This window comes from Dermochelys coriacea, chromosome 1 (assembly GCF_009764565.3).
Source record: "Dermochelys coriacea isolate rDerCor1 chromosome 1, rDerCor1.pri.v4, whole genome shotgun sequence".
Classification (NCBI taxonomy): domain Eukaryota; kingdom Metazoa; phylum Chordata; order Testudines; family Dermochelyidae; genus Dermochelys; species Dermochelys coriacea.
In genome coordinates, this window is record NC_050068.2 from 341,716,081 (window position 1) to 341,743,722 (window position 27,642).

A 27,642-nucleotide genomic window follows, 5' to 3' on the forward strand; every position below is an offset into this window, starting at 1 on the left:
CTCAGACATTCCTGCCTGTGCTTCCTCCCGGTATCCCGCTTTCCCACTTACCTCAGGGCTTTGGTCTCCTTCCCCCGGTGAACCTAGTTTAAAGCCCTCCTCACTAGGTTAGCCAGCCTGCTGGCAAAGATGTTCTTCCCTCTCTTCGTAAGATGGAGCCCGTCTCTGCCCAGCACTCCTCCTTCATGGAACACCATCCCATGGTCAAAGAATCCAAAGCCTTCTCTCCGACACCACCTGCGTAGCCATTCGTTGACCTCCATGATTCGACGGTCCCTACCCAGGTACCTTGGTGTACCCTGCAGCTGGAACTGGGAAGGGAGGGACGTGAAAGGGGTGGGAGCATGCAGTGCTACAGAGAAGTTCCAGGCAATGTTGTAGTCTGCGGGTCAGACCCTAGCAGGCAGCTGTAATTTAGACAGGCTCAGTTTAAGCTATACGTGGGCCTCTCTAGCCTAGGATCAAGAAGGCACAAAGGTGGCTTAAAACCTCCATTAACTCCCTCCCTGAGTTGCAAGTGTATTGAGGCACAGTGCTATGTTCACAGCATACACACAGAGAAGTTGAATAAAAACAAATGCAACCTTCCAGCAAGAGTAACATAATGTTACTTTATTTCTTAGAATTCAGAACAGTAACACAAGAACCTGAAAACAGAGAGAGATGAAGCAGGCTGCTCCCAAGGGCAGGAGGCACAACTCACCCCTCCTTACTCTTAGGCTTCCTGTATGCAGACTGCCTGCTGCTAGGCCCATATCTTACAGTTCCCTACAGAGCCCCTAGCCTCCAAGCAGGGCCAGGAAAAACTATTGCAATTTAAAGTGACAACTTGGGGGGTTTAGCAGTTTTCAATACACCACACACAGCACAGGATCTTACCCTAGGTTCTACTCCCTGCTCAGCCACAGACTCAGTATGCTGACTTAGGCAAGTGACTTTACTCTTCCTATGCCTCAGTTTCCCCATCTGTATAGTGGGAATAATAAAACCTTTGTAAAACTTCTGGAGTGAAAAGCATGCACTTCTGAGACTGCTGCGTGCTCTATGATTGTTGCACTGTCACCTTGTCCTCCCCCTTGTGCTTTTGGTTCCTTCTCCCGTTGTTTCTCCTCACGTTTCAATGATAAGATCTTTCAGACAGGGATTTTCAATTTTACTACAGCACCTACCACAATGGGGCCCTGATCCTTGATTGGAGACTACAGGAGCTGCCACACTATCAATAATATAAGTTCAAAGCATTGAGATTTTATACTAGAGAAGGATGCTTTTCACCAACAGCTCGAAGTATGGCAACTCACCTCCTACTTCGTTCCAGTCATGGTTCTCTTTTGCTATCATCTCCGTGTAAGAAGAAGGAACTGGCTGTAGCTTGGGGATATTGCAAGATGCAAGATATTGAACACTTCCAAGAGGTGCAGCACGAGAGCTGACGGCACACAACACCTCTTGGAGTTGCTAAATTGGGCTAGTTGACATTTTTCAATCAGAACTCTTTTATGACAGAAAACTGGGGGTTTGATGACATTACATTTTTTGGCAGAAAGTGTCTGCTTTCTAAAAAAAAAAAATGGTTTTTTTTTTTAAACCAAACACCCAGAAACTGAAACGCTTTGATTTGGAAATGTTGTCATGGTGCCTCCGGTGAATTGCAGTTCAGTTGCCTCATGTCCCCATTCTCCTCCATGGGCCAAGCTCATGGTCTGAACTACATCTCTCATGGTGCATTGCCTCCCCTCTCTGAGAGGGGAGACCATCTGGGAACCCCTTCTGGCCTAGGACTTGATACACCGAAAATATCAAAACCAACACATGAGACTGAAGCCTGCTTCGAGGTACTACTTAGCTGTAATGCAGACAGACTTTAGAAAATTCAGGCCAGCTCCTCAGCAGGTGTATAGAGGCACAGCTCTATTCAAGCAAAAGAGAGTTATGCTGATTTATGCCAGCAGAGAATCTGCCTCATCAAGCTCAGTGTGTGGCCCATAACTTGCCAAAGTCAAACTCACTTTTACAGAAGACACTTCAAAAGCACCTGCTTGTAGAATCTCGCCAATGAGAACTGCATTTGCAAAGATAACCCCATCACAGCGGACTCACATTTGGAATAATATTTACATATTCAATTTTTCTATCACAAATGCTCTATCAACTGTTACATTCCCATAACCGTGAACATAAATGAGTGCAGACTTCAAATGGACAACAATTAACCTATGCTGCAGTGATTATACTACATCCTTCAAATTCTGCATGTTTCCATATGATCAAATGGTTCTTTCTTGTAATTTTTTTTTACTTTCACACTAATTATTAAACTTTAATTACCCATTATGGGTAATTATTAATATTTATTAATAATTATTGTCATTATTCATGGGCTATTTTTAAAGGAACTACACTTCATTAGAAGGAAAAAACCTCATTACATTAAATGATCATTTATATGTTATTTGTGGCAATGTATTTCTAAAACAAATGTCTTAGTTTATTTTTGTATTACGTTTGTATGCTCATAAATAATGATATAACACTCATTATTCCTCTCAATTTCATTTTTACTACTTCCATTCCCTTTTTGTCAGTTTAATAGGCATCCTCACCATGTAAATAAAGGTTATAAATATAAAACAAGCTAATGTTTTTTTCCTCCCATGTTTGCAATAAAAGTTGTTGCTTTTATTTACATTTCCAATAAGGCATATAAAGATGGGGGCCTACATTTGAAAAATAAATCACTCAGGAGTTTGTGTACTCTAAATATTTGGAATCCAACATGAGACACCTTAAACGGTCCTGATTTTCAGAAAATGCTGAGCACTTGGGGCTACATTTTTAATGGTATTTATGTGCCTCAAGATGCAGAGAGACATCTAGTGGGATTTTCCAAAGCGCCTAGTCTCCTAATTCTCATTGATGTCAATGGAAGTTAGTTGCCCAGGCATTTTGAAACCCCCACTAGGTGCTTATGTACCTCTCTGGGTGCCTAAATACATTTAAAATCTGGCCTTTGGCCTTATGAAACTTAGACCCCTTTAAAGAGGCTCAAGTTAGGGACCCAAAAATTGAAGCATAACTAATCACTTTTGAAAATTTAGGCGATGCATTTTTACAGGCAGCTTTTGAGTGGTTATTGACAGTAACCAGTACAAAGGGTCCCTAATTTTTATTGAGACCTCCAAGACTTTTCAAAATTCATCCTGCCTTTTTTATTGAAAAATCAAAATTTGGAAAATTTCAACCAGCTCTACAAATAATAATTCCATCCTAATAATATTCACCCACCATCTCCATTGACTTGATTATCTCCTCCTGTGGAAGAGGCCTACTTGACATCTCTGCTCTCAGCACATCTTTCCCAGTCCATCCTCAAGGGGGAGCAGTTTCTAACCCCATGCTGAGTGAGTGACGGGAAAAGATGGGAAAGCCCCACTGAGCCTAGGCTGCAATGTTGATTATCCCACCGTGGTAGTGAAGAGTACTGGTTCTTCTCTGGTGCTCCTTTGAAATCCCTCTTCTCTGGCTGACACTCTGTTCTCCTCCTCTCCTCCACCCCCATTCCTTCACTTAATTCTCCTTTGCAGGGGAGATTGCGGAGAGGGTGAAACGTACAGAAGGGGAGTTAATGCAACTTGGAACATCTTTGACTTCCAGGTAGACTTTCAATGCGACAAAACCATTTTCTCTGCCCTTAGCTGCCATGCTTCTCTAGCTCTTAAAGTATTTATTTCCAGGTGATGACTTAAGAGCCGGGTACAGCAGCTGTGTCCTCCCATCTGTCAGAGAGGTAGGGATCAAGAATGGTTAGGAAGGAATCTTCCCTGGGTTATGGACACGGTATCTTTGATTTAAAAAGAACTGGACCTCTGAATGATCTTGATCAACCACCAGGGCTGAAGGGGCATTCTGGGAAGAGAATGAGCGAGACTAGATAGGACAGATTTAAAAATAAATAATTGGACTGCAATAAAAATGTACCTCTTCTGATGTGGGGTAAGGAGCCAGAACCTCAGCTGATGTAAATCAGCATAGGTCCATTGGCTTCAGTGAGGTAACACCAATTTACATCAGCTGAAGATCTGGCTCCAAAAACAAATATATAAAGGAGTGGGAACAGAAAGCATAATAGGGCCCTGTTCTTGGATAGCCCTTTGCAAATACCATGATGAACATGATTAGAATATAATCATAGAATCATAGACTATCAGGGTTGGAAGGAACCTCAGGAGGTCATCTAGTCCAACCCCCTGCTCAAAGCCCCACACTACAAGAAGGATGTGAACAAATTGGAAAGTGTCCAACGGAGGGCAACAAAAATGATTAATAATGGTTCATTTTAATGTGATGAACAAACAAGAAAACACAAAGAAGTTTTTGTCAGGCTTGATCAGACCATTGGTCCATATAGTCCAGTATATTGTCTCTGGCAATATCCAATAACCAGATGTTTCTGAGGAAGACACAAGAAACCCTGCAGTAGGTAGCTGCCCATGGGTAAGTTTCCTAACCTCCATTAGCTACAGTCTTGAGGCATGAGCATTTATATCCTTTCATAAAAAGAAAAGGAGAAAAGCTTTCGTGAAAGCTTATGCTCAAATAAATTTGTTAGTCTCTAAGGTGCCACAAGTACTCCTTTTGTTTTTGTGGATACTGACTAACACGGCTGCTACTCTGAAATCTATATCCTTTCATGTATTCCTTTTTAATGGTGGCTGATCAACCAAAAGTGCCTAAATGGGACCAGTTAATGGGAAGCCATTTTCCCCCCATCATACATAGTAATAATCAGAAATATTTATTCCCAATAACCCAAGACTGTATCATTTTTAGGGTTAATGGCAAAACAGCCTGTTGTACCCTTTGCCTGTAAGGCCAGAGCACTGAGTCACAGCCAAAGCCTTAAGAAGTATTTTTCTTGGAAAAGTCAAGTATAGCTGTCAATCCAGGGCAGAAAGGTGCTTTCTGCTCCATATTTTCCATGTTCAGACCGCATTCCACACTCTATTAAAAATCTTTTTTTCGGTGTCATAGGATACTGGGGTTTGGAGAAGTGAACTGGGGCTGTCAGAATGACAGTGTGGAGTAACTGGAAAAATTCTGGAGCCCAGTGTGCTTCTTTCAGTCAGCAACTGGAGCTGCTGGCTGATGTGTCTCAATCTGCAGGATACATGGTAAGCCCAGCTAGGGGGATATGTCACCAAAAAAAAAAAAAAGCAAGCCTTCAGAGACATTCAGCGTGAAGCATGTGGGTGAATAATTCACAAATCCTGTACCCTCTAATCCTGCAAATATTTGTGCATGTGAATCACTTTACACACGAGTAGTTCCATTCGTAGGTGTCAACTCTGTGGGTGCACCAGGGCTGGAACACCCACAGGAAAAAATTAGTGAGTGCTCTGCACCCACCGGCAGCCAAGCTCCCTTCCCCGACCCCCACTCCACCCCACCTCCTCCTCCTCCCCTGAGCCACCGCGTCCCCTCTCCTCCGCCTACCTCCCAGCGCTTACGGCCACCAAACAGCTGTAGCAAGCTCTGGGAGGGAGGGGAGAGGAGCGGGAATGTGGAGCGCTCAGGGGAGGAGGCAGGGAAGAGGCGGTGCCGGGGCGGGGATTTGGGGAAGGAGTCTAATAGGGGCAGGGAAGGGTTGGAGTTGGGGCAGGGACTTTGGGGAAAGGGCTGGAATGGGGTGGGAGAGGGGTGGGGCAGGGGTGGAGTTGGGGCAGGGCAGAGGCAGAGCGGGGGTTGAGCACCCACCAGCACCATTAGAAGTCAGCGCCTATGGTCTCATTAAAGGATAGATCTCCTCGGCAGCTGAGTGAGGTTCCTCTCATTGCAGGTAGACAGGCAGGCACTTGCTCTGCTTGAGCTGGGGCATTAAAAATAGTAGCACAGGTGAGCCACCAATGTACAAAGCTGCCCAACTCAGGTAGTGCCCAACTTGGGCACATACTCAGGTAGTTAGCCCAAGCTGCCAACCTGCCACCTGCGCAGCCGTGACCCATGCTGCTATTTTTAACATGCTAGCTCGACCAGAGCTAGCACATGTCTGTCTACCCACGCTAGGAAGCACCCTCCCATCTACTGTGTAGACAACTCAAAATCAGTGGGACTACTCACATTTGTGAAACTACCTCTGCGTGTCAGACTTTGTAGGATTGGGGCCTTGGCCATCAAGTTCCTTGAGAATTGCCCATGAACAGATTGTGATTTTCTGCAATCTGTTCTTTGTACAATATTATTTACCAAAGACTATCTGCTAATAATTTTTGGTCTCCAGGAGATGGCTGAGAGTACTTGATATATTGTTTTGACTGGATATGTAGGTCCTGTAGCATGATTGTGTTTCCTGACTGGATGAATGTGACTCTTAGAGCAACTAAATTCAGTGTGATGACTAACTTACTGGAACTCCACATTCCAAATGGGACTCCAGCCAATGTTCTGCAGTGTTGCTCTTTCCACAAGCATTTCTGCCAGGAAATTCATATACTAGAATATTTATGGAAAGCAAATGTGAAGGGGACATGCACAGTCAAAATGATTTTTTTTTAAAAAACTGTAATTTGAATAACAATACTCAGAACATTTTTGCAGCAGTCACCCAAAGTTAGTGCCTGTTATTTCCAGAAACCTATCATCTGCCTAGTTATGTGACAGGCTGAGTGTCCTCAACTTATACTGATATCAATTACAGTTGAGGGCTCTCATCACTGTTTGGGATGTGGCCCAACACAAGGAACTTTGCCTGATGCGGTGCCTTGAAAAATGCAAATCAAAACTCTGATTTGAGGCCTCACCTAATCTAAACACAGGTAAGAGACCCAGAAACTATGCTTGTATTCTGAAAGGCTGGGTCTTATATGCATACAATTGGTCTGATCCCATTCACAGTGCAGTCACGAACAACAGTGATCTAAATGGAAGCATGATCAAGCCTTTGAAGATGAGGGGAGGGCCATTTCCCTCTGTTTTACACATGTATGCTAGTAAAATTCATCCATAGATTTATAGATTCCAAGGTCAGAAAGGACCATTGTGATCATCTCGTCTGACCTCCTGTATAACACAGGTCATAGAACTTCCCCCAAAATATTCCTACAGCATGGTCTTTTTTTAAAAAAAAAAAATCTAAACTTGATTTAAAAATTGCCTGTGATGGAGAACCCACCATGACCCTTGGTAAATTGTCCCAGTGGTTAATTAGCCTCACTGTTAAACATTTACACTTTATTTCCAGTCTGAATTTGTCTAGCTTCAACATCCAGCCATTGAATCGTGTTATATTTCCAGGTAAATGCCGTATGTGAAACGATAAACCCAGGATATGCTGCTGAATAGCCCAATTCCTATTGCCTATTCATGACAGGCATTACACTTACTGTAAAGTTTCCTTGGTGAGTCATTTAAAAATGTGCAATGCTTCATCTTGTACCACATGCAATGGCGAAAATCAGCAGAGTTCCTTGGAAGTTTGCATCTGTTCATTGGCTCAGTTCCTGTGTATTTATTAATTTGTTTCCTTTTGATTATTCTAACAGAAGACTCAGTGAATGTGGGATTTTAAGGTTAAAAATAATTAACACAAACTCCTGTAAATGCAATGAGGTGTCACGTCTTTCCTGGCTTTCCAGGCAACATTCAACATATTTCTATGAATGCTGCAGGTTGTCACAGTTAACATTCAGTTCTTGGGTGTTCCCCGGAGTAGCAATTTGTATAGGAAAACATTAGATTCTCAATCAAATAATAGAATTAGCATTTAAGATAAACTTTCCTTTCTTTGGAAAGATAAACCCTCATTATTTAAAATGTGTTTCATCCTCTAGTTCAATGGTTCTCAAACTAGGGCTGCCACTTGTTCAGGGAAAGCCCCTGGCGGGCCGGGCCACTTTGTTTACCTGCCGCATCCACAGGTTTGTGGATCCGCAGATCCTACTGGCCACCATTCGCCGCTCCAGGAAAATGGGGGCTGCGGGAAGCCGTGCGAGCAGAGGGATGTGCTAGCCGCCCTTCCTGCAGCCCCCATTGGCCTGAAGCAGTGAACCGCGGACAGTGGGAGCTGCAATCAGCCGAACCTGTGGATGTGGCAGGTAAACAAACCAGCCCAGCCTGCCAGGGGCTTTCCCTGAACAAGCGGCAGCCCTAGTTTGAGAACCACTGTTCTACTTCCTTCATCAGAGATGCTACTACAAGCTACCTGCCAATAGCAATTAAAGCTTAGTTTGCAGGGAAAGAGGGTTTAATTGCCAAGGCACTATTTATAGGAAGTTTCCCAGGAGGATTACAGAACTGCAAGAATGCAGATTAAGCAAAATGAGGGCAGTGGGGAATGTGATGCACTTTGGCTAAACAGTTCTGTAAAGCTGGATGGGGTAGTTACTCTAGCAATGCTGATGCCAGCCTACCTGTGCATCTTCTTCTGCCATCTCTGATGCTTCAGACATTGAACAGCACGACAAGATGTCCTTAGCAATTTAACAGTGGCATGTCTTCCTCCCTAGGTATTTATATACCACTCCCCAATCACCACAGCAATTGAGCAACAGACACTCATTAATGCATTTGCTCTCACAACAGCCCTGTGTGATAGGGAAGTACTATTAGCTCCATTTTTCAGATAGGGAACAGAGTCACTGAGGGGCTGATCCAAAGCCAATTGATGTCATAGGGACTCCTTACTGAGCTTAACAGGCTTTCCATCATGCCCAGAGTGACTAAAGAACATGTGTAGGGGTCACATGGGAAGATTGTAGCAAAGCTGGGCACTAAACCCTGATGTTCTGAGTCCCCGTCCAGTGCCTTATCCTGGGCAATGGGCAAAAGCAATGGCAGCATTATGGGGAGATGCCCAATTCACCTTCCTCCCTTGCTTCCATCTCTGTGCCTTTTTTGGCACCACCCTTTATATATAACCTGTGATAAAGTTCCTCCTCTGCCTTGTTGGTTCCTGTGCTTTTTTTGGCAGATTTTGCTCACCTAAGAGGTTCATGGCAGCCCTCAGTTTGGCCGCTTCTGCTAGAGGCTCAAGTCTGCTGTTCACTCAGCTAACCTCATCACTGGCCAGCATGGGGGAAATGGAGAACAATCTCCACAGGCTCTGTTGTCCCACCTAGTGGGTCGGGGATAGACCAGATCCCTTTCCAAATTAGACCTTCCCTTCTGGTGTTGCTCACAGACCAGGTCATCTCTTCCTGTCTCCAAACAGGAGTTGGGAGGGATGGGGGGAACCCGGGCCTGCCCTCTACACTGGGTTCCAGCCCAGGACCCTGTGGATAGCAGCTGTCTATGTCTACTGAATCAGCTGCATGACAGCTACAGCTACAGCTCCCTGGGCTACTTCCCCATCACCTTCTTTATCCTCACCGCAGGATCTTCCTCCTGAAGCCTGATCACACTTGTACTCCTCAGTCCTCCAGCAGCACACCTTCTCACACCTTGCTCCTTGCATACCTTCCACTGTCTGATGGGAGGTCCTTTTTAAATCAGGTGTCCTGATTAGTCTGCCTGCCATCATTGGTTCTAGTAAATTCTTAATTGTCTCCAGGTGTCTTAATTAGCTTGCCTGTCTTAATTGGTTCTAACAGGTTCCTGATTGCTCTAGGGCAGCCCCTGCTCTGGTCACTCAGGGAACAGAAAACTATTCATCCAGTGGCCAGTATATCTGCCTTCTACCAGATTCCTGTACCCCACTGGTCTGGGTCTGTCACAAATCCTAACCTTGTCCAATCCCAATTTACCAAATCAACATCCTCTCCTCATTCAAATCCCTCTTAAAGACTTCCTTCTTTCATATTTCTCCTCAGAAACTAGTCATTAGATAAACAAAAAGCAATTTTGGCTTATTTCCTGGTGGTAGGGTTTTCCCAGGGTGCAGCCTGAATGGTGGGACCACTGAGCCCTCTGTCCAAGCAACTTGAGCTTCCTCTCATACTATAATGCTGTTGCTAAGACACAAACCTCTGTCAGGTACTGTACTTACACAGACATCCACAGGCAGGGACAACCCCAACTGAGTTACATGGATGCTTCTCCCTGTCACTCATGAACTGACAATAGAGAGGCTCCAGCCAATTCCCCCCAGCTCTCTAGCCTTGCACCCCAGAACTGTACCATCCTGCCCTGGTCAGAAGCCTGACCAGTAAATATTTATAACTCTGTCCGCCCTTCCTCATTGTGGAGAAGTCATGCACCAGTTTTTGTTCTGAGCTGAGGTTTCCCAAGCATTTCAAACAAAATACACTGTTTTAGGTAAAATATAAACTTTATTAACTACAAAAAGATAGATTTTAAGGATTATAAGCGATAGGCATAAAGGACAGAGGTGGTTATCAATACGCAAAAGAATAAATGGAAAGAATCTGACATCAGGAATCATAACATTCAAAAAACAGTAGGAGAACACTTCAATCCCCCTGGTCACTCAATAACAGACCTAAAAGTGGCAATTCTTCAACAAAAAAACTTCAGAAACAGACACCAATGTAAATCTGCAGAACTGGAATTAATTTGCATACTGGACACCATCGGATTAGGCCTGAATAAAGACTGGGAGTGGTTGGGTCATTACAAAATCTAAACCTAATTTCTCCAATACTGATTTCCCCCTACTGTTACTCACACCTTCTTGTCAACTGTCTGAAATGGGTCACTCTTATTACCACTTCAAAAGTTATTTTCCCTCCCTTGGTAAGCTGATTTCAATTGAATTCTCTCATTAGACTGACCTCACACTTGGTAAGGCAATTCACATCTTTTCATGTATTTATACCTGCTCCTTTATTTTCCACTCCATGCATCTGATGAAATGGGTTCTAGCCCACAAAAGCTTATGCCCATATAAATTTGTTAGTCTCTAAGGTGCCACAAGGACTCCTCATTGTTTTTGCATCATCGAAGTTCTATTAACAAAACAGGATTTGAATCAAGCAGTGTCTCACCCTGATAGATAGTACAAGCAGGTTACAGATCTTCAATACACAGGCTGGAATTCTCCTCCCGCCCGGGACCACCTTCTCCCTTCCAGTCTTTGTCCTCCAAACATGTTTCCAGGCATTAAGTTGTGGGGAGAGTGAAATCAAGTGATGATGTCACTTCCTCTCTTTTATAGTTTCTTCCAGCTTGCTGGAAAAACCCTTGACTTGGGTCAAGCAGTCTACACCGCCTCTGTGCTATCTGTGAGTAGTATACAGTAGTATCCATTGTATACAGTTTCCGAGATAGTCCTTGGGAGTTTGGATTTCATTGAATGCACAATCAGCATGTCTGGCTCCTCCATTGTTGTACCTGAAAGGCTAGTTTTGGATGTTCTCACAATACGTTTCCGTAACACACACAAAGCAAAACTTCATATCTTTCCATTCAATGACAATCCATATAATCCAACAAGATATTAATGTTCAGCACATCAAGACTTTCAAAATGATACCTCACCAGGCATACTTTGTACAAAACATCGTAATTATATGACAGTGGTGAATATGGGGGTTCCAGGGAGCTGTTTTGAGGCACAGAATGCCACATCCCTCCTCTGCACTTCTCTCTGTGCCTCTTGTCTTCTCCACTTCTGTCTTATATATTGTAAACTGTTTGAGGCAGGGATTGTATTCATTATGACTGTGTTCACTCACACAGCACCAAGCACATTATGAATTATTACTATTGGCTATTCATAGGACTGCTAACCCCAAGCTTTCAAAAATCATAAGTCATGGCTGAAAATATCATGAGATTTAAAATAAAAATTGGGAGCGGGGTATCATTCTATTTGTTTTTCCCCGGTTTTTTTTGCACGCTTAGTGTGCATGCAGGTCACATTTTCAAGCATTTCTCTGTCTGGCTGGAAACTTACTTTTTAAAAAAGTCTGATGCAATCACCTGATTCCAGGAGCTGGGGTTTTAGGAAATCATTCCAAATGTAGGGAGAGTTACTATAAATTGTGAGAGTTGGCAACAGTGTGTATCTGGAAGGAATGGCTCTTACTCACAGCATTTATGCACATTTGTAAACTGTTGCTCAGACTGAGTTACTGGATGAAAGGGAATCAATTTACCCCAATGTGGTCACTTTACCCAGAAGCCCCTACATCACAGGGGGCTGGGAGGATAAAAATCCATGCTCCAATATTACAGTGAGAAGGGGCATGTAATTACCTAGATACAGATATAGAAAGCAACTGTTCTCAGGAGAATGTTCTAAGAGAGTTTGTGGGGAGGGATAGCTCAGTGGTTTGAGCATTGGCCTGCTAAACCCAGAGTTGTGAGCTCAATCCTTGAGGGGGCCATTGAGGGATCTGGGACAAAAATTGGGGAGTGATCCTGCTTTGAGCAGAGGATTGGACTAGATGACCTCCTGAGGTCCCTTCCAACCATGATATTCTATGATTCCAAAAGTAATTACCCCTGTATTTCTGTATCCCTCTCTGGAAGACCAGGAAAACATGACTCACTGTGCTCATAAAGAGGGGTTAGAATTAAACATTTGTGCTTGAGAGAAAAGTCTCCCCTCAGATTCAATCTTACATTGTTTAGCATCTAATCAGACAAAACATTTCATTTGCTATCTTGTAAAAACAGGATTTATTCTCAGTTTCTAATATCAACGTATTTTTTTCTTCTAAGTTTTCCCTCCAATAGGACCTGATGTTAATCCCATTGAAGTCAATAGAAAGACTCTCATTGACTTAAATGGGCTTTCATTTAGGCTCTTACAGGGGGAAGTCCAAAGCAAAACCTCAGATCTGATTAACTCTGAGCATTGGGACATCTGGATTCAGCTCTGAACATTGTGGCTTGGACTCATCTCTGTTAGGAATGATTCAGCCATTCCCATCCCTGTGACAGGATCTTTGTTCTTTGCTGGACAAGGAACAGGTTGGTAATGCACAACAGAACCACACTGTACCTTGTTCTTTGTTTGTATGGTACCATAGAGAGGTTGTCACAGTTTGCTGGCCCTTTAAGTTGGAGTCCAGGTACTGCTCTCTACATGGCTCCTCCAACAGCTACTCAGCCTTTTCTTAAACCATTTTTCACTGAATATACCCACAATTTGTTGCTACACAGAAACAAGAAACACCAACAACCTATTTCCTTCCAATCTCACTGTATACTGAGGAAAAGGAGTTTAAATACAGCTGCTCTCTCCCCAGCATTCCTTGCCAGTCTCCAGCATCTTTGGTCTTCCTGGACTACATGTCCCAAAATCCCTCCGTCCTGTGTAGAAACCAAGACTAGGGTAAAGATAAATCTGGACCTGACCTTTAAAGGTCCAGCATGCCATGGGACAGAGAACTATAGGATTATCCATAAAAGTACCTTCTAGTAGAACTCTTTTCTTTAACCAGCCCTTCATTCATGTCAACACACAGTAAATCTACCGCAAGTTTCACCCAAAATGGCCCTCTATTTGTTCTGAAACGCAGATCTCTCACACACATGCTCTCCGTTTTAAAGTTCCCCCTTGAAAGACCAACTTCACTTCTCAAGTTCTGGACCAAGAAATAAGAACAACTGCTTAAGGCTGTCTGATGAGCCTCAAGAACAAACTGCAGTGTGAAGGAGGGAGCATTTTCAGAACAGAATGAAACTATGCTCTGTGCTGGGCATATTCTTGCCAAATATTATCCTGTCTCACTAAACTAAGAGAAGAGGAGAACTTTTTTAAGCAAACTGATTATTTTTAAGGCTGGTAAATCTATGCTAGCCAGTTATTGGTGCCATATTCAGAAGCTCAGACAGAGTTAAATTATGCCTCAGATTAATGTATTGAGCAGTTCAGAGGTTAGACAAACAGCTGTTTCTCAAGCAGGCACACTACAAAGCTTAACTGTTCATTGGAAGGGCAGTAATGGCCTAGCTGAAATCCCAGGGGGCTAACTTTTATTTGTTTCTGATTGGGAGATATCTAAAGGCTGACTCCATGCTACTGATGACCTCTATTGCAGGGGCAGAAGGTTGAAACCTCTGGAGCCAGTGTGATTTTACCAGTCTCTGGGAAAAAAAACACAACAAATCTGCAGTGGCTCAGAGATAATCTGCAAAATGTTGCACTTTAGATCTTCAGAAATAAAGCTTTAAATATCCTGGAAAAAATGTGCTGGGCTAGGGAAAAACATCGCTTGAAAGATTTTGCAAAACTGCTGGTTCATTATAGCAGCCATTCTGCAAAAGTGGTCAAATATGACATGGATTTTGTATCAGGCATATGCAAAATGTCAAATTACTGGATGAACAGATGAACACATGAACAGAGCAGACTAAGTATTCAATTATTCGCTATCACTGTAAATATTTCATCAAAGCACTTAGATTCTGATTCAGGGAACCATCTGTCTTCAGGACAGTGCTTAAGCATTTACTTTCCTTGAAGTGACTGGGTCTTAAGCATGTGCTTAATAGGTGAAATGGGGCATCATTTAGGGTTTTGTGGCAAAAATCCTGTTAGCTTCCTTGCATCTTTATCCCACAGGCCTGAATTCCTGGTGCACCCTAAACGCCCAGTGATGACAATGGAGTTTTGTGTGCTTAAAGAATCCAGGCTTAGATACTCCTAATGGAAATTCTGAAGTGGATCTGCAACCATACTACTGTGAACTGTGATCTTGTGAGCCCTTGGTTTGATGAAAGGTGACCCGTTTCAAATTTCAGAAGACTTATTGGCTGAAGGAAGTGAGACTCTATGCTCAACTTCATGGAAATTCTCCGTTTGTCTGGTACACTAAATTTCATGCAATGTTTTGACTTTGTCTGTGAGTAATGTGATAACTTTTGAACGCCACATCTGATCAATTCCAAAATTCACAGGAATATTCTGGGCATCAGTGGGAAGAATCCTACTTATTTTGGTGAAAATTGAGACACTAGGAAAAGCTTGATTCACAGGAAAATCAGACCCACAGTCAGCCTACTGCTGCAGGCAGAGGAAACTTTCTGGGACCCCTTACATGGCTGCCTACACTTATGAGGGGAAACAGCTTAACTTGCTGTGTGGGGAGATTGCCTGTAGCCTGGAATCAAACAGAAATGAGAGCACCTTAGAGAGAGGTTTTTAAGGGGGAAAGTGGGGACTTGGGGAACAGGGTGTGGAGGAAATAAAGTGGGAACTTGGAAGAGGAAGGAAAGAAGAATAGGGAAAGGGATGAAGCAGCAGGAACTAGAAATATGGGGCAACAGTGTTTGGGGAAACAGGGAGTATTTCATGAACTGTTTTCTGGGTAATAATGTGAAAGGACTCCATCCTTGTAAAATGAATCTGGCTCTTTATAAAAAGCACTATTTATGGAGGTGCTGCCACTACAGCTAGCATCCTAGTCATGTGCACTCAGACCGACTTTGTGGTGCTGCCTCCAAACCCTTCCCTCCTGCAATCTGTGCTCCTCCCTCCAAGTTCCTTGCAGATTTTTACACCCCGTGTAAAGGAGCAAAGGAAGGACTAAGGCCATGGCTACACTACAGAGCTTACCGTGGTACAGCTGCACCCATGCAGTTCTGCCCTATGGCGCTGCTAGCATTAGCTGGCTCTAAGCCAATGGGAGAGAGCTCTCTCATCAGTATAATTAATCCACCCTCAACGAGCAGCAGTAGCTATGTCAGTGGGAGAAGCTCTCCCACCGATATGGCACTGTCCACACTGGTGCTTAGGTTGGTGTAAATTACGTTGCTTAGGGGGATGGCTCATTCACATCCCTGAGTGACATAACTTATACCGACTTAAATTGTAGTGTGTGCATAGTCTAAGAGGGCTGAATATTGTGCATGTGGAGGAAGCAGGGACCTGGGGGGGAAGCAGACACCAGGGGTCATGGGGCAGTGGTGTTGTGGAGGGAAGCAGGAACCCAGAGCATAGGGGAGTGGAGATGGAAGGGAAAGCAGGGACGCAGAGGGGAGGAGAATGGGGGAGGGGCAGTTGTTGAATATAACAAGCCCTGTGTTTATCAGCTGAACCTCCACAAATCTTGACTTTGGAAGGAGAAGGGCCTGGAGATGTGCAGTGGGGTCAGGTGGGGCTATTTCCAGTCAGGCCTTTGGGGAAATTAAGAGGGTTCTGTTAGGGGTGGGGCATGAGCTTCTGGAGTCAGGAGAGGAGGCCGGTTATCACATAACTGGAGATTAAAAGGACAAAGCGACCCTGAGCGCAGAGACTGGAGGTGTCTCCAACCATAGGCGCCAACTTCTTCTGGCGCTGGTGGGTGCTCAACCCCCCCGCTGTCCCTGGCCATGCCTCAACTCCACCCCTGCCCCACCCCCCTCCTGCCTCCAAAGTCCCCGCCCCAACTCCATCCCCTCCCTGCCCCACTCCACTTCTTCTCCCAAATCCAAGCCCCAGCCCCACCTCCTCCCCTGAGCACGCAACATTCCCGCTCCTTCCCGCTCCCTCCCAAAGCTTGCTAAAGCTGTTTGGTTGTGGCAAGCACTGGGTGGGAGGGAGGGAGGGAGGAGCAGAGACGCGGCGCCTTGGGAGGAGGTGGAGATGGAAGTGAGGCGGGGTGGAGAGGCCAGGCGCTTGGCTGCCGGTGGGTGCAGAGCACTAATTTTTCCCCATGGGTGCTCCAGCCCCGGAGCACCCACGGGAGTCGGCGCCTATGTCTCCAAGCCCCCCATGACTCTATCTCTGCCCCTCCTCTTTGCCCACGTTACCCCCTCCGCCACTCCTTTCACATACACTTCCCTATTATTGTTGCAGGCAGCTGAATCTCATTGGCACCCTCCATTACTGCCCGTAAGTCCTTTATTCTGTGTTTGTACAGCGCCTAGCACAATGGGGTCCTGGTCCATGACTAGGGCTCTTAGGTGATACAATAATACAAATAAATAATATAATATACATAGCAGCAGCAGCTTAATATGCTGCTCTGTCACTGGGTGCAGAGCTCGGCCTAAAGAACAGCAACCCTCTGTTCATGAAAAAGAACTGCTTTTGCCCAAACAAGCCTAGGATGCAAACATTGCTAGGTCTATCTTTGTTCATCAGGAAGAACTGTGGTTGTGGCCCAGTGACTCAGACTATATTGTGTCAAAGCATACTTTTAAAAAAGAGGAAGGAAGGCTTAATCTAACTCAAATGTTAGGCCCTAATTCAGCCAATAATTAAGCACATACCTATCTTTAAGCTTTTAAGCCCTGGACTTCAATGGACCACTCTATGCTTAACATTAGGCCCGTGCTTAAGCACCCTTGCTGAATGGGTTGCTTCAGTCACCTTAAGTGATCTTTAGAGAGGTTTATGATCTAGAGACAAATAACAGAGTTTATTGGCCTCCTAAAGGTGTCAATAGTCGGTCTTCTCAGGTCCTCACTCATGGTCACTGCTCTTTCAGACAGCCACCATCTTCACTTCTCAAGCCTGCCGACATCCTTTAGTTTACTGCTCATTTGGAATGCAGTAACCCAAGAGTGCGAGCCAGCGAGCATATCGTACACATGTTAACAGGCTGATGGACATGATGGCGGTACAATGATGCAAACAGCTGGGTGATCTATAATGTGTAGTAGGTTCAGGTAGGAAGTACCCAACCTGCTGCGGGGCCACACTGGCAGTGCAGCACATAACAAAACAAAGATAAAAACCATCCCTCCTCTGGAGAGCTTACTGGTCCAGAACCCCATCTTGTAATCGGATGCACGGCAGTAAACTCCATAGCAGCGTTACAAAGACATCTAAAAGGGGCTTCAGATAGCCACATGAGTCTGCCGGCATGGATCAGAATGCAGCCTTGTGGCTTAAAGAAGACACAACACAAGACAGGACATATTGGGAAATCCAAGGGGAATAACAGGTTAATAATTCTCCTTTTGTGAGCATCGTGGAAGAAGTGAGGCATTAAGAAGGATAGACTCAAATTGCAACCGTCTTTCTTTTGCTTTACTTTTATAACGATAACGTCTGTGACCAAATTATAGCAATAGCAGGTTTCAGAGTAGCAGCCGTGTTAGTCTGTATTCGCAAAAAGAAAAGGAGTACCCGTGGCACCTGGTCTCTAAGGTGCCACGGGTACTCCTTTCTTTTAGCAATAGCAGGTGGCAATTAGATTGAAAAAGGCATGAAATAAACAAAGCTTCACTTACCATCTAATCTGCTCAGAGTATCAAGAGGAAGAATAGTCCTGTGAGTAAGGCACTGGGCTGGATTCTAAAGCTGTAGGGGGTTGAGTCTTGGCTTGCAATAGACTTCCTGTGTGACCTTGGGCAAGGTTATTTAAATCGGTCTGTGCTTCAGTTCCCATCTGTAAAATGGGGGAATCATAATATTTGTCCAGATAAATTCAGTGGAACAGGTGATTCTCTTCAGTATGTACATGTACAATGCCTAGCACAATGGCAATCGAATTGTAATGGAGTGCTCCTGCAATACAAGCAAATAATAAAAAGCCTGGTTAATTGTGCGTTCCTTTCCATTTTGTGGCGGTGACAGGTATTGCAACTGTATGCAGTATCTGCAGGGCAACATATTGTAATTAAGAAAAAAGAAAAGGAGTACTTGTGGCACCTTAGAGACTAACAAATTTATTTGAGCATAAGCTTTCGTGAGCTACAGCTCACTTCATCAGATGCATTCGGTGGAAAATACAGTGGGGAGATTTATATACACACACAGAGAACATGAAACAATGGGTTTTATCATACACACTGTAAGGAGAGTGATCACTTAAGTTAAGCTATTACCAGCAGGAGGCGGGGGGAAGGAGGAAAACCCTTTATGGTGATAATCAAGGTGGGCCATTGGATTATGATTATTATGATTATTTATTTATTATTATTATTATTACTATTATTATTATTATTATTATCACCATAAAGGGTTTTCCTCCTTCCCCGCCCCTTCCTGCTGGTAATAGCTCATCTTAAGTGATCACTCTCCTTACAGTGTGTATGATAAACCCATTGATTCATGTTCTCTGTGTGTGTATATAAATCTCCCCACTGTATTTTCCACCGAATGCATCCGATGAAGTGAGCTGTAGCTCACGAAAGCTTATGCTCAAATAAATTTGTTAGTCTCTAAGATGCCACAAGGACTCCTTTTCTTTTGCAAATACAGACTAACACGGCTGCTACTCTGAAACCTGTCATATTGTATTAAGCTTATGTTATCACTGGGGACCAGGAATTGGATGTATGACTGTGTTCTACTCCATGAAGAAAGGTTACCATAGCTCCTTCAGTAACTAAAAACAGTGGGAGTGATTAGCGTGAATCACTCATGTCATAAACACTCCAGAGTGTTAACACCCCCAGGAAAGGTTCATATATAGAGAAAGTAAAGCTCAAGCACTGGCCTTTAGGCATATAGGCTTGCTGGGGATATCACAGTGTAAGGCAGAGAGCTGGGCAGCCTTAAACCCCCAGTCAGAAGGGAGAGAGATGTGGGTCTCCACCCAAGAAAGATGATGGCTAGGAGACGGAAATCCTAAGTGGGTGCTCTCAAGATACATGGAAGGGGAATAGAGATACAGTTACTCGGAAACTGTGACAGTGGGCACTTGGGTTAGTTTTAGAACATAGAAAATACCCAGGTGATTATTTTTTAGGTTCAACAAAATCAAATTCACTTCCAGTTGAGACCAGGCCGGGCAAGCTACAGCCTGGAGTGCTATTTTTATGGTCAATTTACTAACCTCAACAAATAGAAGTTTAAAATGGAAAGGCTGGGGAAAGAAGATGATTTTCATCAGAAAGTCTTGTTGCTATTAGTAACATTGTAATCACCAGAGTGGATCAGACCCGAGGTCCATCCAGTCCTGTATCCTGTCTCTGACAGTGACCAGTAGCAGCTGCTTCCGAGAAAGGAGTAAGAACCCTGCAGTAGCAGAGGTGAGGTAATCTGCCTCCCACATGGATCTCATCCTGGTCTCTAATGGTCAGAGATTAGCTTAAACCCAGAGACATGAGGTTTTTTCTCTCTCCAAAAATGTTTGTTGCCATTAACTGTTATAAACCTGGATATTTTTATGATCCATATAAATGTCTAATCCTTTTTTGAATCTTGCTGAAATTCTTGGCCTGATCATTTCTCAGAAAACTGATGTGTTTGAGCCCGTGTCTCCACTCTGTTACACCAGTTTTACACCAATGCAACTCCACTGTCATCAGCTGAGACACACACAGGTATAAAACTGGTGTAGCGGAGTAGCAAATCAGTCCTGAGGCGTCTAATCCAGGCTACACATGCCACACGCACTAGGAAATTTTATACTGCACCCTTAGGAATCAATGGCAAAGTTCCCGTTGACTCACTAGTTTAGGATCAAGACCAACAGGGGACTGTCATCTCCTGTACACCACTGAGATGGTTGCAACGTACCCACTGGAGCCGTTCATTTTTCAAGACTCCATCCCTGCATTACAGAGCATTATCTTGGAGCTGCATGAGTTTGTTGAAAGCTGTCACCACCTCCTGGAGTTTCTGAAGGTTAAAATGTCAGCACTTGACAGGTTTTGCACAGTAATAAAACAAAGTACTTTGTGCTTTGTCTTCCCCTGAATAGCTAGATGCCTCTGCACTGGTTATTTCATGTTTGTCTTATCCCTAGCTCAGATTTCCTGAATACTCACCAATGCAGAAAATAATGACAAACTCGACCCTCAGCTGGTGTAGAGGGGTAGCGTCGATGGTTTAAATTGAGTTATGCCATTTGACACCAGGCGGATAATCTGGCCCAGTCATTAAAAGTACTTTGTACTTTCATCCAGGATTCCTAATCATTTTACAAACATCCAATCAATAGCTTCCCAAGCTGCCTTGGGAGGAAGTGTAGTGTGAGCAAAATTATTGACACTTTACAGCCAGTAAACTGAGGTGCAGTGCAGTGAAGTGACTCGCCCAAGGTCAAGCAGCAGTTCAGTGGCAGACAGACCCCCCAAGGGTGAAATCCTGGCTCCGTCAAAGGCATTGGGAGGTTTTGCCATTGACGTCCATGGAGTCAGATTTTATCTCAGGAGTTCTGACTTCTACTCCCTTGGTCTAAGGTTAGACCACACTCCATCTTCCTATAGTATTTGACTCTTCTCTTTAGGGGCCAGCCTAATGTGGCTGTGGGTGGGGAGCTAGCCCAAGGTGGTCTACACCCACTTGCCTGGCGGCATTGGCATTCCCTGTCTTTCCACTGGAGTGAAGCCTCTTTGAGCAGGTGGGTGGGCGAGGAGGCAGAGAGGGATTGGTGATAGAATTGGTTCTGCCTCTCTCCATGAAATAGTGCAATGGCCAGCAAAGGAGTTTCACTTGATAAAGTGGGGAACCAAATTACATTCCCTTGGGAGCATAAGCCAAGCAGGAAGGCTTTTTACAAGAAGAAACATTCTAAATATTTCTATGGATGAACATTTTGTGTAGACTGGGATTTTATTATTAGAGTAGGTTACAGTTTATTTATTTTATTGTATTTATTTTTCTTCCATGGATGATCCTGAGGACTCCATGGTGGTTACAATCGACTTGGGCACGGCACCAGTGTTTTGTCTGTCTCTGGGCAAAAAACATTCTTATAGCTATCAAGACTGGCACAAAAAATCGCATTCCTGCAGGCTCATGAAAAAAGCAGAACATTTCTCATCTCCACCTCAATATTTAAAACAAAACAAAACAACAGAAGCAGTTCTGCTTCATTGTTAGAAAAGGGTCATTTCTGGATTCCCTTTGGAGGGAAAAACCAGTGCAATTTATCTACAAAAAAGAGTGAATTTCTACTTGGAGCAAACCCATGCCAATTCTCGATTTCCCCCGTGAGGGTGCTGGGTTGCCATCTTCCTCAGGAAGGGCTCTTCTTGTTGTGGTAATGGTAAAGTTGCACCCCCCATTCATAAACCCTGGTGTGGAATATTATTATCCCCTCTCCTTTCTTACCAGCGGTGATGTTGACCTCTGGCTGGATGAGGCCTTTGCAACACTTATGTCCCCCTATCTGTAGGGGTTAAGAATGATTTAACTAGTACCTAGGCCTTGTGCTGGCCCTCTTCACAATGGTGAATTTCACCCTGATTGGTACCTTCTTAAAGTGAAATCACAGTACAAACATCACTGAGGTCCAAATTCTGGCTAGGGTGGGGGAAACTATTGTAAGCAGTTTCTAAATGGACTCATACACAATATAGGTTACAAAAGTTATGTTAATATGGGCTCATATTCAACTTCTAAGGCAGCCACACAAGCACCTTTCTGCATATTATTCTCCTCAAGGTCAGGAATAATCTGCTTTCAGGACTGTAAAGGGCTGCCGGATTATCTGGCACGTGTATATAAACTAGCAGTCTGTGATCCTGGCCTATCCTCCATCCTGGAAATGCCTCTCCTTGGCTTTCTTCACAGAAGGCCTGAATATAGTCTTTGCATGGGTTCTGAGGAGAGTAGCACTAATGATGGACAGTGGACTTCACAGTCGTTGCAACACCCTGTAGCCTTTCTAGTGGATGCCTATCAGAATTTGGTCTTAAGTGAAAGTTCATCATGATGGTTGATATCCAAAGTTATATTTGCATATTGCAATGCATTGAAACAAGGAGGGGAATGGGGTCCATCTACTTGACTACTTATTACAAAAGAGGGCTGTATCATTAGTCTACATTTTACAGATGGGGAAACTGAGGCATAGAGCGATGAAGTGACTTGCCCAAGGTCACCCAGCAGATTAGTAGCAGATCCATGAATACAATCCAGATCTTCTGAGTCCCTGTTCAGTGCTCCATCTTTTAGGTCATACTGCTTCTAAAGCAAGATGTACTGTACTCTGGAGTCCAGATATAACTGAACTCATTGGGGTTTTAGAAAGAAAGAAAGAAAGAAAGAAAGAAAGAAAGAAAGAAAGAAAGAAAGAAAGAAAGAAAGAAAGAAAGGAAAGTTGCTTGTAGGATTCTGCATATAGGGAAAATCCCAATGCATAGACATTTCCTGAACTATTTACCATAAACCTGATCTATTTACTCAAAATATTGAACCGAATCAGGCAGTTTTGTAGGCTGCCTCTCATCATCAATCAAGCTCACCTTTTCCTCTTTAAATGTTTTGTCTCATAAAGGAATGTGTCCAATGCAGTTTTTTCTCCCCTTTGCCTCAAGCAAAACAGTACATTTGCCTGTCAAAGGTGATGATTTTTTAGCTTTCTTTCTTATGGCATGAAAAAGAACTCACAGGTTTCCAAGGAAATCAGCTAGAGCTATTCACTGCTTGAGATGCCTTTCTTGGTAGCCCCAAACCACTGGTGTCTGGATAACGTCTTCCTGTAGTTGGGTGATCATTAGGAGACGTTACAAATAAAAGAGTAAAATAAAAGGTGGAAAGATACATTGATAAATAAAGACCAGATTCTGATACCTTTGCTCACAGTGATTAGTACCTTACTCTGTGTGTAGCCCTATTGAGTCCAATGGGAGTAGTGACAGAGGAAAGCATTATCCCATCACAAGTAAGAGTATCAAACCCTGTCTCTAAGGATATCAACTGACTAATGTAATTACTTAGAATATGGGGCAGAGGTTAAAATGTGAGAGCCACTAAAACAGTGCATCAGTGTCTAGGAGTTAATATAGGATTAATAAAAATAACAACACTTAGCTCTGGCATAGTGCTTTCATCTATCAGTTTCAAAGCTGGTGAGGATCATTACCCCATTTTAAAGATGGGGAAACTGAGCATAGAGCAGTGATACAACTTGCCGCAGGACACGTCACCCAGCAGGTCAGTGGTAGAGCTGGGAATAGAACCCACATTTCCTGACTCACATCCTGTGCTCGATCCACTAGGCAACACTGCCTCCCTAGAAATACATGAACACTTTTTTACTCTCTTATTTCCTCTTGATTTTGCATTGTTGCATTGTTACACCAAGTCAGGTGCATGAGACATAGAGTAAGGCAATGTAAAGTAACACATATAGGAAGCAAGCCATAGCTTGGTAGGAAATTATTAAGCTTGGATGAATGCTGGGAATCGAGCTTTGTTAGAAAAACTCTAGAGCATCTCTTAGAAGAATACCAAAGATTCACCAGTTTGACAGAAGGTTTCTAGATAGAATAAACTTTCTCTTCAAGTCCAGTGGGGACAAGTTCTTCCATATTGGATCATAATGTCTTCAGTTTCCATGGGACCTGGCTGAGCATAGCCAGTTGCCTTGGTGTACTTCCATTCACCTCTTCTGAGAGATCATACAGGGTTTGTGTTGGGTAAATGGGGTCTCCCCACTCCCCATTGACTTCCTCAGCTGTGGAGTCCCATTCCATGTATATGTGAAGTCACTGGGGGAAACTGTGCTGAACTTCAACTTCATGAGTATGTGTATGGTACTCAGTTCTGTCTCCTCCTTCTCAGTACACTCTGGCAGCCCTTTTTTTCCTGCCCTGTCAATGTCTGGTGGAAGCAGGGACCTGTGTGAAAGCCAGCTGGCTGATGCTCAATCTGGATAAGACTGAAGTGATTCTGGTTGGCAAGGGGAAGTATTTTGAAGAATTGGCAAAGACAATCACCTCTCTCTCAATCGAGGGTGTTTGCCCATCTGTCATCAATGTAGTTTATCATGGCAAAATGTTTCTAGATTCCCAGAAAGCAACATCTTTGGCCAGCTGGGATATTCCACCTGTTTTTCCTGGATCCAGACTGCACCAGGATTATCCAGGGCTATTCAGGCCTAGGCTTCTGAAATGTTGGGTCCAACCTTGAAGAGCACTTGGAAGCTCTCAGTGGAGCAAATTGAAGCTTCATGAAGGGAAGGTTAGTTAAAGCATATCAGACCTATGCTCGATACTCTGCACTAGCTGCAGATTCACTTTCAAGAGAGATTTGAGCTACTAGTTACTCTCTTTAATGTACTAAGTGATCTGAGCCCCAGTTACCCCACAGACCTCCTCATCCACTACACCTCATCATGACAACTACACTCAGAAGACCACCCTCCAGGTAAACCACCCTTGTGGTGAAGTACACAGAAGTCAGTGGAAAAGGCTTTGTTGGATGGCTGGCCCTGCCTTCTAGAATCTGATCCTACCAAAAGTATGCCTGAACTGAAGCCAAGTTATATTACAATAAAGGGGAATGACTCAATTCTTCCTTCAATCAGGTGCCATGTCTCCTAGTTGAATCCCACCTAGGGTCACCAGATGTCCCAATTTTATAGGGACAGTCCGATTCTTGGGGTCTTTTCTTATATAGGCTCCTATTATCCCACACCCCCATCCTGATTTTTCACATTTGCTGTCTGGTCACCCTAATCCCACTACCTCCTATACTCCTTATGTTTAATAATGCAAGTCTGAGAAGGGAAACAGTTCAGGGGAGTTGGCAGTTTTTCAAAGAGGACATCATTAAGAGCACAAGAGCAAACTATTCTACTGTGTAGGAAAGATAGGAAGTATGTCAAGAGACAACCCTGGCTTAACCAGGAGATCTTCAATGATCTGAAACTCAAAAAAGGAGTCCTACACAAAAGTGGAAACTAGGTCATATAACACAAGCATGTAGGGACAAAATTAGAAAGGCCAAGGCACAAAATAAGCTAGCTAGAGATATAAAGGGTAACAAGAAACATTCTGCAAATACGTTAGAAGCAGAGGAAGACTAAGGACAGGGTACCCCATTACTAAATGATGTGGGAAAAGGCAATAACCGAAAAGATGGAAATGGCAATGCTAAATGATTTTTTGTTTTGGTTTTCACCGAAAGGTTAGTAGCAACTGGATGACGAATATAGTGAATTCCAGTGAAATGAGGTAGGATCAGAGGCTAAAATAGGGAAAGAAAAAGTTAAAACTTACTTAGACAAGTTAGATGTCTTCAAGTCACCAGGGCCTGATGAAATATATCCTAGAATACTCAAAGAGCTGACTGAGGAGATATCTGAGCCATTCGAGATTAACTTTGAAAAGTCATGGAACCCGGGGGAGATTCCAGAGGACTGGAAGAGGGCAAATATAGTGCCCATCTATAAAAAGGGAAATAAGGACAACCTGGGAAATTACAGGCCAGTCAGCTTAAGTTCAGTACCGGGAAAGATAATGGAACAAATAATTAAGCAATCAATTTGCAGACACCTACAAGATAGTAAGGTGATAAATAACAGTCAGCATGGATTTGTCAAGAACAAATCATGTCAAACCACCCTAATAGCTTTCTTTGACAGGATAATAAATCTTGTGGATGGGGGGAAGCAGTAGCAATATCTTGACTTCAGTAAGGCTTTTTATACTGTTTTGCAAGACCTTCTCATAAACAAACTAGGGAAATACCATCTAGATGGAGCTACTATAAGGTGAGTGTATAACTGGTTGGAAAACCATTCCCAGAGAGTACTTATCAGTGGTTCACAGTTAATCTGGAAAGGCATATCAAGTGGGGGCCTGCAGGTCTGGGTCTGGTTCTGTTCAATAGCTTCATCAATGATTTAGATAATGGCATAGAGAGTACACTTATAAAGTCTGTGGATGATACCAAGCTGAGAGGGGTTGCAAGTGCTTTGGAGAATAGGATTAAAACTCAGAATGATCTGGACAAATTAGAGGCATGGTCTGAAGTAAAAGGATGAAATTCAATAAAGACAAATGCAAAGTACTCCACTTAGGAAGGAACAATCAGTTGCACACATACAAAATGGGAAATGACTGCCTAGGAAGGAGTACTGCAGAAAGGGATCTGGAGATAATAGTGGATCACAAGCTAAATATGAATGAATAGTGTAATACTTGCTGAAAGGAACCATCATTTTGGGATGTCATTAGCAAAAGTGTTGTAAGGAAGACATGAGAAGTAATTCTGCTCCAGTCTGCACTGATTAGGCCTCAACTGGAGTATTGTGTCCAATTCTGGGTGCCACATTTCAGGAAAGATGTGGACAAATTGGAGAAAGTCCAGAGAAGAGCAACAAAATGACTAAAGGTCTAGAAAACATGCCCTATGAGGGAAGATTTAAAAAATTGGGTTTGTTTAGTCTGGAGAAGAGAAGACTGAGGGGGACAATGATAACAGCTTTCAAGTACATAAAGGTTGTTACAAGGAGGTGGGAGAAAAATGGTTCTCCTTAACCTCTGAGGATAGGACAAGAAACAATGGGTTTAAATTGCAGCAAGGGAGGTTTAGGTTGGACATTAGGAAAAAATTACTAACTGTCAGGGTGGCTAAGCACTGGAATAAATTGCCTAGGAGGATGTGGAATCTTCATCATTGTAGATTTTTAAGAGCCGATTAGACAAACATCTGTCAGGGATGGTCTAGATAATACTCCTGCCTTGAGTTCAGGGGACTGGACTAGAGGAACTCTCAAGGTCCCTTCTAGTCCTATGATTCTATGATAATCCCTCTCCTACATTGGAAATTATGTTAACAGCCTTTGAATACATTTTATTTCCTATCACAACCCCCTTGTGGAGACTGGATAATGGGCATCTATATCTGTGCGCCTGGCTGTTGGGATTCCACCCAAGAATGAAGTCTGCAAGCCCCTTCACACTATCACAGTAGTCTCCTGTTGTATAGGGCGGGAGAAAGCCCAGTCACAGATTAAGAAGCCATTGCGCCCTTCGGAGTGCTGAGTGGAACTAGTTTAAGAAAACCCAGCTTGCTCTGTACTGATTGAATTGGGCCTCTCTGTTCTAAGCCTCCGGATACAATGTTGATTTACTGACTGCTCCAAACTCCTCTAGCATCCCAAAGGAAGTGTTGAAAACCAC

At 43.6% G+C, this 27,642-nt stretch overlaps 1 long non-coding RNA gene across 1 annotated transcript in view; it reads right to left on the reverse strand.

Moving 5' to 3' along the window:
- Positions 1–390: 390 nt before the first annotated feature.
- Positions 391–27,642, reverse strand: part of LOC122456892 — a 97,356-nt gene continuing 70,104 nt past the window's right edge. Inside the window, exons 2-3 of the long non-coding RNA XR_006276053.1 lie at positions 1,783–3,906; positions 391–1,361 (exon numbers count right to left, since the gene is read on the reverse strand). This is a non-coding gene — a long non-coding RNA (uncharacterized LOC122456892). The remainder of the gene's footprint in view (positions 1,362–1,782; positions 3,907–27,642) is intronic.